At 40.6% G+C, this 13,171-nt stretch overlaps 1 long non-coding RNA gene across 1 annotated transcript in view; it reads left to right on the top strand.

Moving 5' to 3' along the window:
• The window catches only part of LOC122550886, a 163,204-nt gene extending 152,726 nt beyond the window's left edge, over window positions 1–10,478 (top strand). The window contains exons 2-3 of the long non-coding RNA XR_006311969.1: window positions 4,300–4,347; window positions 10,371–10,478. This is a non-coding gene — a long non-coding RNA (uncharacterized LOC122550886). The remainder of the gene's footprint in view (window positions 1–4,299; window positions 4,348–10,370) is intronic.
• Window positions 10,479–13,171: the final 2,693 nt, after the last annotated feature.

The raw sequence follows: 13,171 nt of genomic DNA, 5'->3' as shown, positions 1-13,171 counted from the left end.
TTATTATGATGTGGAGGGAATCAAATTGGCTGAAGATTGGCATCTGTGATGCTGGAACCACTGAAGGAGGCCAAGATGGATATCCACTTGACACTTGAGCCTGAAAATTGTTGTGAATACTTCAGCCTTATCTTTTGCACTGATATGCTAGATTCCTTATTCTTCAGGAGCCTTCTTCTCCAATGAGTTGTTTCATTGTCCACCACCATTCATGACTGGATAGTTGCAGGATTGCTTAGCTCAGGCAATCATTTGCTGCTTATGCTGTTTGGCATGCAAGTAATCCTGTTAGATAACTTCACCAGGTTGTTGACCCCTCATTTTTAGGTATATCTGGTGCCCTGTTGCACTCTCTATTGAACCAGGGTTGATCCCCTGGCTTGATGAACCAACTGTCCAAATCTTCATTCTTCTCATGTCCTCTTGGAATGAGTGTTATTCCACCATATAGACTCAGCCTTACCTTTTAGTCATTATTTTGAGCCACAGGTCTGCTCATCTCATAATGTTGCAACAAGCACCAGTGTCTATCTGATACTTCAGTCTAGTTGATGATCTCTTTCTGTCACAAACCATTTATTACATTAGATCCAATGTCAACCTGTTGTAAGATGTAACATAGATCATCAGCTGACATCTCTCTAGCAGCCACCTCAATAAGCTTGTTTTGATTCAAGCTTCAAAACTTCAAAAACAATATTCGATCTAAGCTTCAAGCTGAGCATTCTCATCTCAAGTGATTCTGCTTCTTACAGTTTGAACACTGCTTTCCCCAAACTGGACGTGTGTCCTTTTCTATTGTGTGATGTCCTCCACAACATTTGCATCCTGTCCTCTGCTTTGATTTTTCTGTAACTTTTCCACAAACATTGCTTGTTTTTCTTAATCTGTTGTTTCCATCTATCTGGAACATCTCTCAGCATAATGCAAAGGGTGATATGCTCTCTTATTTTTATGCTCTAGCTGGTGATTGACAACCTCAGATAGTCTGTACTTTTAGATAGCTTTCTTGAGTGTAAGTTTCTTCTCTCTCAGCAGACATATTCGCATTACAGGATTCTTTGCTCTTAAGACAATTCTATCCAAGTGGTCACAGACTGATCAATTGTTTCCCTTTCCTCCTAAGCACTGATGTTGAACAAACAGCATGCATAAGTAACATTACTTTGTGATTCAAACTGTGCATTCAAAGTCTGAAAAGTCTCTGGCTTTTCTACCCCTCAGTGAGAGTTAGGCTGCAGAACCAATTATTTTATGTACATTACATACATATAATATACAGCTGTTTCCACAGCACGGCTAGAAGGATGGAACGCTTATATGCTCAGGGATTTTTGATTAATTCTGTTGCTATTTCATTGTCTTTTCATGAGAGTGATAAATTCCAGTTCTGTCTCATATCTCCTATCATTTCCACAACAGGTAAATGCATAGCCATTTTGGACCATGCAACAGTTTGAAGGTGCAGACTGTTGGTTTTTACTTCTTCCTTGCTGTTTCTTTCAGTGGTTGGCTCACTTAGAGCTCTGGATGTTCAGCTACACCACTCAGACAACGTGTTTCAAATGATATGTGTTTAATGTTGATTGTGTGCAGTTCTGGTTCCCACCCTATAGGAAGGATGTGGAAACTTTGGAGAAGGTGCAAAAGAGGTTTACCAGGATGTTGCATGGATTGGAGTATGTTCCATACAAGGAGAGATTGGACAAATTTGGATTGTTTCTGCTCAAGCATCGGAGGCTGCGGGGTGACCTGACAGAAGTGTATAAAATTATAAGAGACATGGATAGGGTGGACAGTCAGTCTTTTTCCCAGGGTGTAAATATCTAATATGAGAGGGCATAGGTTTAAGGTGAGGAGAAGTTTAAAGGAGATGTGTGAGGAAAATATTTTGCATAGAGGGTGGTAGGTGTTGGACATGCTGCCGGGGGAAGTGTAGAAGCAGAAATATTAGCAAAATTTAAGATACATTTCAGCAGACACATGAAGAGGCAGCGAATAAAGGATATGGACCATGTACAGGCGGATGGGATCAATTTAGAATGGCATCATGGTCAGCACAGACATGATTGACTATATTCTTCTATGTTCTATGTTCTAATGGTCTCACAGACTACATACTTAGAATGGAGGTAAAAGTTGCATGACTCTGAGAAACCAACAAGTATACCAAGGATACAATTGGCTTAGCTTAAGAGTTTATCTGGAGAATTGCAATTTCCATTTGTCTGCTAGCCATGTGCTAGCTAACCTACACTCGCTCCCAGTGTCTTCACTGAATCTCCCTGCCTATCCACTTCGTTATTCTATGCAGCACCATAAAACCTGCTTTTTTGATGAGCGTTAGATGAAGCCTACCCAATAATTTGATTTTAAATTCTGTCCAAATATGTTTAACTGTGTAACCTCAGGATGTTTTCCTGCATTAAGTAGCACATATCTGCGACTTGTTGTTAAGCAATTGAGTCAACAGAAACTTGTATACATATAACTCCTTTAATTCAGTCAAATGTCCCAAGGTATTTCAGAACAACATTAATAAACAAAGTTTTATTCAAACCTGGCCAAGATCTGATAACCAAAAGTTTGTTCAGAGCTAGGTTCTTGTTATGGTCAAAGGTAAGGTCTTCTTAAAGGAAGAATCAGAGGAAGAGAGGCAGAGAGATTTCGGGAGGAATTCCATAGCTCTGGGCCTTGGCAGCTGAAGACATGACCACCAATCATGGTGTGATTAAAATTAGGCATGCTGCAGAGAACAGCATTGAGGAACGTGAATATCTAGGCTAGCTTAAGCACATCATGAAAAGGGGAATTTGGTTCATATCAATTTTTGAGAATTTCATTTGTTCTTAAAAATGAAATAGTGGAAGAATGTTTCAGAATTTTCCGCTATTAGCTGACATCAAATGGCCAATGGCAGAATTCCACTCATTCTATCCATGGACCCTACCTACACTTATTGTTACTGCTGAAAAGCTGCCAATATCATCAAAGACCCCTCCCATCCTGGTCATACCTCTTCCAACCTCTTACATTACAGAGAAGATACAGAATATTGAACAGACGCACCAACAAGTTCAAGAACAGCTTCTTCCCTGCTGTTATTAGACTGCTTGAATGCACCTCTCTAATTTCAAATCTAATATTGACCTTGCTTTTGTGCACCTCGCGTGCAGCCCTAACCTTGTAGACTTCACTCTGCCTAAGCACCCTATGATCTGTATGTCCTTGTGAGCTTGCACTGCTCACAAATCAAGTGTAATCATTTCATGTTCCTTTTTAATCTATTCTACCATGATATGGGATAATGAGAATGTTTATTTGTGATGTAAAAATAGTAAATATATTTCATGTGAAGAAGTGACTGAGGGGCTTTCCAAAGTCTACTGAGTGAGGATTTCAATGTGTGAATTTCACTGTGACCTAGAGTTTCTGACGTCAGCATCGCTGTTGTAGGGAAGATAAGCACCCTCCAGAAGATGACTGCAGTGGGTGCCACTGAAGAGCTATTTCAACAGGAGTGCAGCAGAGATTTGGGAGGAAGCCACTCTATGCACTTGGCCAAAATAAATTGATTTGGATCTGTGTATCACCCTATGTTTGAGGGGACCAAAACTTGACACAAAGCAGCCATGGGTGGGTAGGCCTGCATAATTGAGGGGGGAAGATGGCTATCCCATTCCCGTTCATGGATTGATCCCTATTAAGTTGTAGACAGGAATGAGCTAACTTGAGGAAACTGCTCACTGGTCATTTAAGTTACCTCGCGAGTCACTTGAAGATCAATATCCATTAACAATCTGGAATGTAGTGCTGATGAGGGATTCTCCCTCGCTTACATGAGTCTCCCAAGCTTCCTGAAGGCTATGGGATGGGTTTCCTGGTAGCCTGCTGAGGGAGTGGGTTCCATCTTACAAAGGAATTACTCGCTCTCAACAAAGAGACTAAGCATTGGAAAGGGTGGATCCATTGAGAGACACCATTGCTCTTGTATTCCACAACCTCACTTCCCCCTCCACTCTCTGTGTACCCCATCTCACTCTCAGTCACACATGACTTGGGATATTCATCAATCCTAGGCCCCAATGCACCAGTCACTGCCTTCCTCTGATTGGCCAACAGCCCTCAGCTGGTAGGATTGTGGTTCTATCTCTCATGGAAGACCCAATGCTGACCAATTCAGTGCCTGACAGAATTGTTTCAGATCAAAAATGAAGCTAATTAGCTAGCTACAGTGAACTGTTTTGTGTTGAAAATTTCTTTCAGAAAGACTGAACTTTTCTTTTCTTTTTCTATCAGGAATGCAGTGGACGGAAACAAGAAAATATTTGCAATATATGACACAAGGTAAGTACACATTTTTTTTGAAAAACTTTAATAAATGTCTTTATATATACAAATGGAACCAAGAGATCAATTTTTAATGGACTATCTCAAAGTTACAACTTGTTATTTTATGTGTTGTCATGGGAGTTCTATTTTAAAACACCTTCACTTTCAATAACATAGGTATCAACTGCAGTATACAAATGGTTGAAATATAACACATTTACAAATAGATTGGAGATAAAGAAGAAGTTTCCATGTTTAATCATTGTCATTCATTGATTATGAAGTAAAATTGAATGGATTTTGCCCTTTTGGTGAAGGTGTTTGATGAGGCACATTTATTTATTACAAAGGTTGACGGCAAATGGTCATGATTTTCCACTCAGTCATTCTAACAGATGGAAAACTGTGAGCAGTTTGTGTCATTTGCAGTGTTTGTGATGAGTGCTATCTCGCACTTTGCTCTTATGCTCTCTGCTAAGGAAGAAAATCTGCCCCTGTTCAATATTCACGCATTAAAATATTTTATGTGTCTTTTTTTAATATTGCTACACAATTCAATCATTTTGGTCACTTCTTTCATGGCTACTCAAAAGAAATGGAAGTTGGAGCTAGATTTCCTTTTTTTTAGATTCACTACAGTGTAGAAACAGGCCCTTCGGCCAAACACGTCCACACTGACCCTCTGAAGATTAACCCACCCAGACCCATTTCCCTCTGACTAATGCACCTAACACTATGGGCAATTTAGACTGGCCAATTCACCTGACCTGCACATCTTTGGACTGAGGGAGGAAACCATATCACCTAGAGGAAACCCACTCAGACACGGGAAGAATGCGCAAACTCTACACAGACAGTCGCCCGAAGCTGGAATCGAATCTGAGTCCCTGGTGCTGTGAGGCAGCAGTGCTCATCCCTGAGCCACTGTGCCGCCCCATTTGCCCGCTCAGTAGACATTGTAAATCCGCATTCTGTGATCTGTCCCATTTTCATTTTCAGAAATTAGAATTTGGAGAGTGGTGGGTTTGGTTACATAAAGGATTTGTAAAATATTTGCAAATGCCAGGTGACAAATTGAGAATCGAACACAAATGCAGATGCTGGAATCAAAACATATTTAGCAGGCCAGGTGGCACCTGTTCCAAGTGAGATAGAGAGTCAAAGGGCAAGATCTTGCCTGTGGGCTTTGAGGTTCTTTCCACTATGGTCAAATAGAGGTTAGACGCCTACGCTGTGTGGGAGAACAGTTATCTGGCTGTGCTTTTCTGAAAATTAACCAATTAATGGTTCTCAGGCAGGCTCGCAAACAAATTATAGATGGAATGAGGTCCCTTGAGCTGTGGAATGGGGTTGAATAGGAGGCTGTCCAGCTCTGAAGAAGCAACTGTCTAGCTTATAGGTAAAAGGGAGAGTTTGTGCAAAAGGTTAGATTAAAAATTGAGGGATTAGAAACTTGTCAAAATGAGAGGTGATCATTTCTGACACATAACTACACACAGAATGACAAACCTGCTGATGACTGAGACCACGACAAATTGAAGGAATGCACTTAATTGCTTCAAGAAGAGCGTGAAATGTTAAGAGTTGTATTTGAAAATAAGTGATGTTTTATGATGCCCCAGATATGTGAACAGCTCGCCTCAGCTCTTTTAAACTGTACAGAGTTGCAAAGATTAAAACAACCTGAATCCACTGGGGATTTTTTGACCTCCTGGCTAGAACTATTTCAGCATAGTTTCCTACCACAGCAGTCCTTGTAAAAGCTGTGGTATATGAGGGAGGCTTTTACCTGCAATGAAAATAACCAGCAATGAATTAAAGTTTGACTTTTGGTATATATTCTCACATTTGCACCTTGATCCTGCTGCTTTTTCAACGGCATGACAGCATGACACATATTGTTTAACTTATGAAGTAACATTTGATATGTGGGGATTTTGTATTCTCAGACAAAATGCAATTGATAACACTAAAGGAATGTATACTAAAGTATTTTTCATAAATATTAATTCATGACTGCTGGATAATTAAATGAATAAATGAATTCAAACCCAGCCAAACACAAATGTTTCATAAGTCACACAACAAAGAATATGGCAAAATTTTATTGTTCCCATTTGACCATAATTACCATCATTTATACGACCTTATCGGTGATTTGGAAAAGAAGAGAAAAAGGCTTCAACAACATAGTAATTATCAAACGAACATTTTCTGACAGGCTGGAAAATGCCCATGCATATGAAAAATTATACCAATTAAACTATGCCCATGCTTTAAGCATTGTGGCAGTAATCCATGTGAAGCTGACGTCACTTATTGTCATTGAGCACATCTGTTTAATTAGATACCAGAGATTTTTCAACAAAATCAGTATCGTTTTCTCTTATTTTCACTTATAAGGGACTGTGCATTTCAGTACAATATTGAAAGGCCATATAAAAAGCTCATTAGAGATTGAAGTAAAATTTACATTTTCTGCTTTGATTCTATTGTATCTCTGGCTGTTGGAAGGAAAGGAAAAATCCATCACATATTCCTTTACCTTATTTCTGACTTATAATGGTTTCAACTAGAAAAGGAACAAAATCAATGAGTTGGAATCAGGAATTTGATTAAACTACTGTTTAAAGAAAAACATAGATGGGATTATGTTTTTATATGGTTATGCTATTGCTGCATTTTAGTATTGTGAAGAAACACAGGTGGAAGGGGAAATTCAAAGATACCTGTGAGGTTACAAAAGAGCATCAGATAACAGAACTCAAGCAGTTGATGACACAAAGCCTAGATTTTAGAACTCTTATATATTGTAAGAAGTAGTAAAAGGAAAACCTAATAGGATTAGGTTGTGACTTTGTGCAATTATATATAACTGGTGAATGTAAATCTGTATTGCTTATTTTACATCTTTCCAGTTTGTTGAAGTCAACGGAAATATCTCACATTTTCCAATGTACTGACAGACCTGACGAAAGCTCATTGACCTGGCAAATAGTCATGGGAATTCAAGCCATCAGCTTGCGTGCCAGTTTCCCAGCTCCTTTCTGCTCCTGGATGATATTTCCAGAGATGTAGTGGAGGGAGATTTGGCATTCACTTTAATTGTAAGGGCTTTGCAAATAAGAAAAAAAGATTTACATTTATAGTACATCTCTTATGTTCAAGAAATCACTCAGAATGCTTCTTAAATAGATCTTTCATAACTATCGCTCTCTATATTCTCTGAATAGTCTTGAATTTTCTCAATCACACCATGAACAACATAACATCGTTTGGAATATTGTGAACTTGTTTACATAGTAACAGTGACCATTTAGGTAATCCATTGGTTGTAAAAAGAAGTTGGCTAAGTTCAGATATAAATTTTTCCTTAACCTTTATTGAAGCAGATCGGAGGCTAAGGATCTTGCAGTAAGTAACTCATCTCCTGACTCCCCAGTACCTGAGGAGAAAGTGAGGACTGCAGATGCTGGAGATCAGAGCTGAAAATGTGTTGCTCGAACAGCGCAGCAGGTCAGGCAGCATCCAGGGAACAGGAGAATCGATGTTTCGGGCATAAGCCCTTCTTCCCCAGTACCTGTCCAACATCGACAAGGCTCAAGTCAGAAATGTAATGGAATACTCCTCACTTCCTTAGATGAGTGCAGCTCCAACAACAGTCAAGAAGCTTGACACCACCCAGGAGCCCACTTGATTCACACCGCATCCAGAAACATTCATTCCTTCAATCACCAACACTCGGTAACAGCAGTGTGTGCTATCTACAAGATGCATGGCAAAAATTCTCCAAGGCTGTTAAGGTAGTGCTTTCCAAACCCATAACCACTTCCATCTAGAAGGACAAGGACAGCAGATTCATGGTAACACCGTTACCTAAAAGTTTCTCTCCAAATTACTCACCATCCTGACTTGGAAATATATCACTGTTTCTTCACTGTTGTACAAAGAAAAAGAACAACACAGGATAGGAATAGGCCCTTCAGCCCTCCAAGCCTGTGCTGCCACATTTTGCCCTTCCATGCCAAAACTCTCTTTACTTACAGGATGTGTATCCCTCTATTCTCTTCCTATTCATGTGTTAGTCCAGGTGCTTCTTGAATGTTTGCTCCCTCCACCTCTTCTGGCAACGCGTTCCAGGCACACACAAACCTTGTGTGAAGAAGGTGCCTCACTCCTCTCTTTTAAACCTCCCCCCTCGCACATTGAACTTGTGTCCCCGAGTAATTGACCCCTCCACCCTAGGAAAACACCTCATATGTTCCACTCTATCCATGCCATTCACAATCTTATAAACTTCTGTCAGGTCGCCCCTCTATCCAACTTTTCTTCATCGCTAAAGTCCACCATAGTAGGCAACATCCTGGTAAACCTTTTCTGTACCTTCTCCAAAGCACCGATATCCTTCCGGTAGTGTGGTGACCAGAACCATATTCCAAGTGTGGCCTAGCTAAAGTTCTGTAAAACTGCAGCATAACTTGTCTATCCTTACACTCAATGCTCCTTACAATAAAGGCAAGCATGCCATAGGCCTTTTTTACTACCTTATCTACCTGCACTGCCACCTTCAGTGATCTGTGGACCTGCACACAGATTCCTCTGCATATCAATATTCCTAAAAGTTCTGCCATTCACTGTATAATTTCCACCTGTACTTGACCTTCCAAAATGCATCACCTCCCATTTGTCCAGATTAAACGTCATCTGCCATTTTTTCTGCCTGTTCCTCCAACTGATCTATATCTTTTGTATCCATTGACAATCCTCCTCACTATCCACAACTGCACCAATCTTTGTGTCGTCTGCAGACTTGCTAATTAGACCAGCTACATTTTCCTCCAAATCGTTTATGTTATTGGGTCAAAATCCTGGAATTCCTAAGTGAATTGAGGGTCAACCTGCAGCACATGGACTGTAGCAGTTCAAGAAGGCAGCTTACCATCACCTCCTCAAGGGCAACTAGGGACAGGCAATAAATGTTTGCTCAGCCAATGATGCCCACATGCCACAAATGAATTACAAAAAAGAAGTAGTGGTCAGCTCAGGACGTAGTAAAAGCCCCGCAGGGTTGGTCTTGGGCAAGGAAGGGCAACCCTCTTTATGGTTAGCATTGCCTATTAGAGGCACCTTTCTCACACCCTCTTTGAGGTCACCCCCTCAACTCTCAGCTCTCCGTTGACCTTTTGTAACTGTCTGCCAGATCCAACCCAGAGGGTGGGATTACCTGCTGTCTGAGCAGTGGCCTTCACTCCTGTCTGCCTATGTTCAGACTACAATGCTGCAGACCATCCCAAGAAAGGGGTGGTCATTTCACCATAAAATAATTAACGTTTCTCCCAGTATTAAATTGCTGTGGGCAGCTTTTGAGATCACCAGTGGACATTCCCCACCTCCAATTTTTTGGTGAGACATTGGGATTTGGAACAGCACCATCACTTAAAATCCAGTCCATTAACTCTGTTTCCAACTCTGCAGATGCTGCCAGACCTACTGAATATTTCCAACAATTTTGAGTGTTATTTATGGCTGTTGCTTACAGCAGCGTGCATTAGCAAAGAAAACAGCAGAGTCTACTTAAGTGCTCAACAACTGAGTGAACAAACTCTGTGTAGTGGGGTCTACTAAAACAGTTTCTGCAAACTATAATAGAACTAAAGACTGGAATTGTCGGTAAGGCCACTCAATCAAAGCAGCATTATTTATTCACCAATAAACAGAGTGGAATCCAAAAAGGAGTGAGGTATAGATAACATTCTTAGGGCTAAAGGGATCAAATGGTATGGGAAGAAAGTGGGAAAAGAGTCCTGAGTAGGGGGATCAGCCATGAATATATTGAGCTGTGGAGTAGGTCTGAATGGGTCTCTTACAGCTCCTATTTTCTATGTTTCTATGATGGTTACTAAAAAGAGTTATCTATGTAAAATTAGACTCAGTCACCATGTGCAATGCAGTCTACAGTCATAGTTTCATTTGATTTTGATTTGATTTATTTTTGTCACATGTACCGAGGTACAATGAAAGTTTTGTTCCGTGTGCAGTATAACAGATCGTACTATGCAACGTGCATAAGGGAAATTGAATAGGGCGAGGAACATAATGTTACAAGTGCAGAGAAAAGAGACGTCAACATTAAATTAAAAATTTGAGAAGTCCATTCAGAAGTCTAACAACAGCAGGAAAGAAGGTGTTCCTCGAATCTGTTGGTACGTGTGTTTAAGCTTTTGTATCTCCTGCCAAGCGGAAGAGGTTGGAAGCGATTATAAGGGGTGGGAGGGATAATTTATTATGTTAGTTGCCTTTCTGAAGCAGCAAAAAGTACAGATGGAGTCAAAGGATGGAAGGTTAGCTTGTGTGATGGACTGGGCTATGTTCACAACTCTCTGGCAAAGCACTTGCCATACCAAGCCGTGATATATCTGGATAGGATGTTGTCTGTGGTGCATCTATAAAAATTGGTAGGAATCATAATTTACATAACCAGCTCCCTTTTATGACTGGGACTTCTGATGTTACTGTCAAAGACTAAAAGTTATAGTTTAAAACATTTTCTTTGTGTCTCCACTCAAAAAAATGCACACAAATAAAGAGCAGCCACAAGGTCTATCACCCGACCAATGCTGTTAAAAGTCTCTCTGCTGACATGGCAAAATACTACTACTTGGGGAGAATGTGCTCAGTGCCATGGTAAATGATTAAAAGTATTAAAAACCTTTCATTTGTGTGAGAGGGACCCAAGGTACAAGGACTTAATAAAAGGTCAAGTATTCATGTTATAATGGGACCAGGTTAGGTTGGATATCTGGTCGGCATGGACGTGTTGGACTGAAGGGTCTGTTTCCGTGTTGTACATCTCTATGACTCTATATCAAGAACAATATTGGCTTCAATTAGAACTGACTCATGAAATTGATGTGGACAGATTACAGTGAATCTTTTACAAGGTATCGCTCACAGGAAGTCTTGCAATCAGAAGTTTAGGATGTAGACTTGTCCCATCGTTAAATAATCTGTAAGTAAACTGACCAAAAGAATCATGTATTTTGGCCAATGGAGAAGGATTTTAGGAAGGACCAGGTTTCAAATTTGAGTCAATCCATATACAAAGAACAGAATGCTGTGGACTGTCTTTCTCTTGTTCTAGGGTTTGGACCCTGGCGTTATGATCATTTCGGAGAATCGCCTGCCAAATAGTGTTGACATGGTTTGCCTATTATAAAGCGGAGCTCAAACCCCCGTAACTCAAACTGAAACACCCAGAGAGGCTCTCCTCACCCTAAAAGAAGTGTGGAAAGTGGTATATCCTGCCTCTCACCCCCAATTTGTTATAAAGGAATGGTTAAATGAAAGAAATCCCTGACACTCACTTTAAATTCAACAGGTAACAATTTATTTATCTAACTCGAACAGTGAAGAAGTTAACTGACCTAGTAACAAACCAAACAATTCCCCTCTAACTATGAACGATTCCCAAATAAAACAAAGTACTAATGGTATGCTGTTCCAAAAAATACAAGTCCCACTAATATAACAAAACAATCGAATTGAGTCTCTCAAAATTACAGCCAGGTTACATGTCTTCCAGAACTTTCAACGTCTTCTCCGCTGATCTTTATTTCTGGACTGCTTTTTCTACAGATTCTTCTGTCAGGACTATAGATGGTGTGCCACGGTTACCATGATAAATAGATGGTGCTTTCTCTAAAAACTGAGAGTTGTTTTCTCTTAGCAGATAAGAATTGGCTCTGCCAATTATTAGATTGGATTACTTACAGTGTGGAAACAGGCCCTTCGGCCCAACAAATCCACACCGACCCTCCAAAGAGTAACCCACTCAGACCTATTCCCCTTTCACCTAACACTATGGGCAATTTAGCATGGTCAATTCACCTAACTTGCACATTTTTGGACTGTGGGAGGAAACCGAAGTACCTGGAGGAAACCCACACAGACAATGTGCAAACTCCACACAGACAGTTGCCTGAGGTGGGAATTGAACCCAGGTCTCTGGCGCTGTGAGGTAGCAGTGCTAACCACTGTGCCACTGTGCTGTCCTTTATTCAGCTGCCCTCTCCTTCATGTCCTATCAATATTTTTACAATCAAATCAGTCCAAGGCTGTAAAAACCATCAGATTTAAATTTAATAGGTTTTTGATCGCTAAATGCCTGATTTAAATTGATTGGCTAAATTTAAAATCGCAGTTGTCTTGATTTAAAAAAAATAACTGCTGCTTGGCCTTTCAATACAAAATGTTTCAATTCGGGTGCTCTGTGTACTAGCAAACTCAGGCTGCTGCCAGACATCCATTTCAAATCTGAGCAAAGAAGAAATGCATCATCTTTTAAAGGGACCATGCACACTGCCTCCACCCCACCCCATCAGTTTTACAAACACCAAATTGTAATGTTCTGCCTTCCAATCCACAAATACTCTCCCCAATTTTGCAACACACTGAATACAATTTGGGTGGGTGTGTTTGGGGGAGAAAGAGGTTACCTTGAGATGGAGATGTCTCCTCAACACCTTTCAACTATTCTGAAATGAAAATTGGCCACAAAGGCAAGATACCCCTTTGCAGCCCACCCCTTCTCCCCAGTCCCATCACCCCTACTGGAGGAGGAGGAGGAGGACGAGGGGGGGTAGGGTGGTGTCTCTAACAATTTTTGGCTGTTGTGGGGACCAACTGTGCGGGTGCTTAACTAACACTTAATTAGCAATCTGTTCCTTGTGAGTGAGTCACTGTTTCACCTCCAGTCTGAAATGTCTCAAAATGACCCAGAGGCAGAAAGGTGGCAGCAATTTAGCTCTGTGGCATTGGTAGGACAGTGACAGTGTCATCC

Source organism: Chiloscyllium plagiosum, chromosome 6 (genome assembly GCF_004010195.1).
Source record: "Chiloscyllium plagiosum isolate BGI_BamShark_2017 chromosome 6, ASM401019v2, whole genome shotgun sequence".
Classification (NCBI taxonomy): domain Eukaryota; kingdom Metazoa; phylum Chordata; class Chondrichthyes; order Orectolobiformes; family Hemiscylliidae; genus Chiloscyllium; species Chiloscyllium plagiosum.
The sequence above is the reverse complement of the archived record's forward strand: the minus strand, read 5'-3'. Positions and strand labels throughout refer to the sequence as shown.